Raw genomic sequence first — 5,931 nt, forward strand, 5'->3', positions numbered from 1 at the left:
CATCAAATGGGGGTCCGTAGTAGCCCGACTCCAGCCCTGAATCGCTATGCGATCGCAAAATAATATGTTCTGGCGATTCAGAATAATGAGTGTCAGGCTATGTCCGTAGTCTAATGCATGTCAAACTGGGGGTCCTTGAAAGTAAACGGGTTGAGAATCACTGCTTTCTATGCAGTGTCAGTATCTATTACTTATTTTGTTCTCTCTCTCTCTCTCTCTCTCTCTCTCTCTCTCTCGCTCTGTTATTACACATTATGGTACAATATCTGTGACTCAGTGCTTGGTGTTGGAAGAGACCCAAAGAGCTGCCTGTCTATGAGGGAGCAGCAGAGTTGACACCCTCTATAAGCGATGATGTTTGACTACAGTGGAAACTGGAGTGCAGTGTTGCCTGGCACGTGAAGATCAATACCACCACAGTTGGTTTACATTCATGCCTTCAAGCCCTCCTTTTAGTGGAACTGCCAGTCGTGTAACTGGTCCAATAGGTTGAATTAAACGTGCTGCTCTGATGGACAGACTTTCCATAATGAAGAGATAGATTACACATGACTTTGAGTCATGGACCGGTACAGCTATACCTTAATAAAGCTGACACGTGCACGTTGAGGCTCAGCAGCCACAGTAGAAGTGCTAATCCTTGTGATTGTCTGAAAGAATATACTGTATATTCAAAGATTTGTGCCGCATTTTCACGATTTTTCAAAAATAGCAGACCTACAAGCTCGTGGTGCGCTATGAGCTTGTAGAAAAGTATAACATAATGCTTAGTTAAAACACCAAAAGGGGTTCCCGCCCGCGCCCAGAATGGGTTTTTAAATAGTGGCTATACAAGCTCACAATGCGGCAAATGGCATATTGTGAGCTTTTAGATCTGCTTTTTCCCCCCTTGCTATATTTAAAAAATATATAGAAATAAAAATAGAATTGAACATTTTTGAAAATCGACAGTCTCCCAAGGGTTCATACTTAGCATTATTAGCCACGTCCTTTTTTCCCCCTCCACACCAAATCTCTTCCCCCGAAAGTTCCCCGATACAAGCTCACGTCACGTCGTGTTTTGCGAGACGTTGTGAGATTGCGGTTGTTTAATGTTAAGTTAAATATACAGTATGATAGTCTGTAAATGTGGTGCCCTGGGGTGGGATTTGTGGCAATGTTGTTTTTGGCAGCAAATTTTGATTTTAGTTTTAGTCATAGTCTCTTCAATAGCTTTCATTTAGTTTCAGTCACATTTTAGTCACCTGGAATGTTGTAGTGTTAGTTTAGTTTTTGTCGTCTAAATATCATAAGCTTTTAGTCGACTAAAATGTATTTTGGTGGGCCTTGATGCCTTCGTAATGACTGTTTTTACACGTGCTGAAAATAGCCTATTCAAGCTCACAACGCGTCGCACTGCTTGTAGATCTGCTATTTTCAGCATGCAACCAATTAAGTGTAAAATGACTTATACTGGATCTCTTGTCCACTAGTCCCTTCCCAACATTTTAGTCTAGTTTTTATTTGTTGACGAAATTGTCAGTATTATTTAGTCTTAGTTTTAGTCATCAAAGCTTAGTTTTAGTTTAGTTTCCATTTAGTTTTCGTCAGTGAAAAAAGGCAGTCGACGAACATTTTTCGTTTTAGTTGACAAAAACAACACTGATTTGTGGTAGTGCCCAGGGCCCTCCTCACCCCTAAGTCAATGTTTACAACACGACACTGATAATGAGAAAAACAGACTTTAATGACGCTTTGGATTAAACAATGGGACTTCATTGAATGCCCATGACCCAGGCAGGCACCAGGAGTATTTCACCTCATTTCGCTGAGTCGTGCTGCGTGTCTTTGGCACAGGGACATGCAGAGAGTTTTAGAGAAGCAGGGGCTGAAATCCCGTAAGAGGGCACTTCGGACAAAAAAATAGCTGATCTACAAGCTCACAACGCGTTGCGCTGCGACGTGTTGAGAGCTTGTAGATCATCTATTTTCGGGGCACAACCCAGCACTCTTTAGCTAGTGGAGATGCAGGGTATACGTGAGAGAGAGATGGGTGGGGGTCCTGGGGTATACGTGAGAGAGAGAGAGGGGTGGGGGTCCTGGGGTATACGTGAGAGAGAGAGGGGTGGGGGTCCTGGGGTATACGTGCTGGATGCAGAGTCAGATTAAGATTGATGTGTAGCTTCACAGAAACGCCATTATAGGAGCCACCATGAAGGATGGCAGCTTAATTGCCTGTTACATCATTGAGCTATCACGCAGGGGCGGGAAAGGTATTCAAATGTCTTTACGCAAGTAAGTACTCTGTCACAAATAAAAGTCCATAATTAAAAATGTGCTTGAGCAAAAGCACAAAAAGTATTGCTATCAAAATGTACTTAGTGTACCAGAAGTAGAAAGTACTCATTGTGCAGAATGCAACGTTTGAAATACTCTTGAAATACTAGTAAATGTACTTTTAGTTACTTTGCACCACTGTTATTATGAATAGCCTTTAGCCCGTCTCGGAGGGCGAAGGCTGAAATTAATGTTACAAATATATTATTCCATCTTCCAAGTGTGCACCCATTTGAGCCATTTTTAATAAATAGCTAAAAAAATCAAGAAAGAAAGAAAAGAAAAAGTATCATTTCTGCGATTACAGGCTTTAGTTTATTAGACATACTATTGGTCCGACTGTCATGATCAAAGATGGCAAAAGCAAACATATTTTTTTTTACTCCTACTCCCTACAGTACAGACTCCCAATCACACAGACAAGATCGTCAATTATGTGGCGCTCTGTCTGCAGACATAATGGCCGTGTTTTGTTTACCTCTGCTGTGACCTTCAAAAAGACACATCACATATTACTCCTGGACGGTGGAAAACATCCACGGTAACAAGCTGTTTAGGGCAGCCATTCTCACACACAACTAATCCTGCTGCGCATTTTCAGAAAGTGCACTTCGTTTGGCAGGTGTGAAGGCTCATTCGAATCCTAATGCGCATCAAAGAACCGCATTCTACTCCGAGCAAAAACGGGGGTTTCGCTTCGCTTCCATTGCATACTGGCGTGTGCTCCCCCACTTTTGACTCTAACAAGAAATATACCTACATTTTGTTTCAAAAGGAAACTCACTCAAGGCAGCAATAGTCAGAAAGGAAATTATAGGCCTATTCATTTTTTGTATTTTCGGACTGACAAATCAGTTTTTTTTTACTTTATAAATTATACATTTTGTTCACATGGGGGTCCACGGCCACATACAGATAATTCTTAGGGTTCCTTGACGTGAAAAAAGGTTGACCACCACTGACACAGAAACATGTTTTTTTTTTCAGAGAACTGTCATGATTTTGAAGACATTTCGTAGAATCGTCCTCACGTCTAAATGGGCTAATATAATACAGCTTGTCTTTTTTATACAGCACTTATTGTGTGCTCACCGCTCACTCGGCACACGCTGCTATGGTGCTGTTGGCCTTGTGCATTTCAATGGGGGGCTCCGTGTCAAACAAATGAGCGTGAGTCAGAGTGGCGCGTTTGCGTGGCTCTCTGGAGAGTGTGTGTGTGTGTGTACAGTGTGTGTGTGTACAGTTTGTGTGTGTGTACAGTTACAGTACCTGAAACAAAGCCGGGAAACTGCAGGCTCGGTTTCCTGACTCACTCACTCTCTCTGCCCTCGCCAACTGTATCCGCCGATCTCATTACACGGCACTTATGGGGAATTAAATGCCACGCTGTTGTCGACGGCTTCGGGGGTCCATGATGGACCTGCTTTCATTCATCCTGTACACAGACAGTACATGATGATACTGCACTTCATGGCAGCAGCAGTGTTGTTTTTGGCATTTAGATTTTTAGTTTTAGTCATAGTCTCGTCTTGAATAGTTTTCATTTAGTTTTAGTCACATTTTAGTCACCTGAAATGTCTTAGTGTTAGTCTAGTCTAACGCTCATTGCCTTTATTACTATTTTGGAAAACAAAGAAAAAACATTTTTGAATTTCTTCAATTTAAAAATGTTTTTAAAATTAGTACAGTGTACAGTAACAGGTCACATGGTTCCCAGAGGCTCCTCCCACTTTGAAAGTGTCACTTTGCGGCCCCACCCACCATCTGACCTACAAGCTCATAGCGCGTCACTTCGTGCTATTTTTGGAAAAAAAAACTAAAACCTGTACATTTGTGCAAATCTTCAATTTATTTAGATCTCTCTTGTTAAAGCACACATTTTTTTTTAACGCAAATCTTTCCTTCTGGCGGTCCCTGGAACAACATATTTTGAGTTGGTGGAATGGCAGCCCAAATACAATCCTTTTGGGAGGTCCTTGACATGAGAAGTTTGAGCACCACTGACATATTTATTATTTATTGCATTTTTGAACAGGGACAAACGCTTCGGCTATCTGAAACGTTTGTCCCTGTTCAAAAATGCAATAAATATTTTGAACTGAAGTCTTGGTGTGTGCGACCCACTACCGTTATTTTGACATGTTTTGAACGGGTAGTGCCACCTACAGTCAGAGCACAGTGGTCACATGAAGAGCACCACTGACATAGCAGCATGTTTTTCACAAAAATAATGTGTAGAATCGGCCTTGGGTCTTATGGTGGATCAGGTGATGCACACGGCCGCGCGTGCACACACACACACACACACACACACACACACACACACACACACACACTTACCATGCTTATGCACACACGCCAGTGTTAACGATGGAGTTGATTCCGATGCGATGTAACTCAACATCGTGGTGAGTTTGGGATTCAGATGCTGGCACCATGTATACAGCATCTGGAGGGGGGGCTACTGGAAGGGGGGGGGGGTGGAGCTACTCTCTCTCTCTCTCTCTATAGCACACCTCCAGCTGTTTACCATCTCCTTGGCACGTCTGCGCGGCTTGTTTCCATGGCGACGGGAGTAAAGATAGTTGGGACGTCTGGGAGATATACAGTGCATAGCAGAGCAGAGCGCGCGCCACGCTGATTATTACCCAACGTGAGCTGAAGAATGAACAGGCAGCACATAGATGTGGGGGGGGGGGGGGGGGGGGGGGGGTGCAGCACATACGTGTGTGTGTGTGTGGGGGGGGTTACGTCGGAGCAGTGTTGTTTTTGTCGACTAAAACTAAGACTAATAATGTTTTTTGTCGACTACCCTTTTTTCACTGATAAACTAAATGGAAACTAAGCTATGATGACTAAAACTTAAGCCTGCTCGACTCGCCTGACCTGGATTCTGTTTAGCTTTTTCTTTTTTACGCTTGCGTTGTTGCGCCCCTCTCGAGAAGACCTGTAGCAGACCTGTCGTTGATCCAGACCTGTAGCAGACCTGTCGTTGATCCAGACCTGTAGCAGACCTGTCGTTGATCCAGACCTGTAGCAGACCTGTCGTTGATCCAGACCTGTAGCAGACCTGTCGTTGATCCAGACCTGTAGCAGACCTGTCGTTGATCCAGACCTGTAGCAGACCTGTCGTTGATCCAGACCTGTAGCAGACCTGTCGTTGATCCAGACCTGTAGCAGACCTGTCATTGATCCAGGCAACAACGCCTGCGTTCCACGCTTCCCGTTTTAAAGGCCCTTTAGGCAGAGTGACGTCAGAGGCCCACCGGGCCCGCCAGCGCCACGTGCTGTGAGATCTGCTTGTAGATCTGCTTTTTTCAGCATGCAACCAATTATAAAATGACTTATACTGTCCACTAGTCCCTTCCTAACATTTTAGTTTGTTGACGAAATTGTCAGTATATTTAGTCTTAGTTTTAGTCGTCATAGCTTAGTTTTCATGTAGTTTCCATTTAGTTTTCGTCAGTGGAAAAAGTTAGTCGATAATGTAATAATTATGTGGCAGATCTTTGATAATTGTTCTTTGTTCGGAGAGAAATACGTCACACACCATCACTGTCACAGAAAGTAAAGAAAGCATCAGAGTTTTTAAAGATAAATAGTTTATGTGATTCT

This window comes from Protomyctophum bolini (genome assembly GCF_963924005.1).
Source record: "Protomyctophum bolini genome assembly, chromosome: 23".
NCBI classification, from domain to species: domain Eukaryota; kingdom Metazoa; phylum Chordata; class Actinopteri; order Myctophiformes; family Myctophidae; genus Protomyctophum; species Protomyctophum bolini.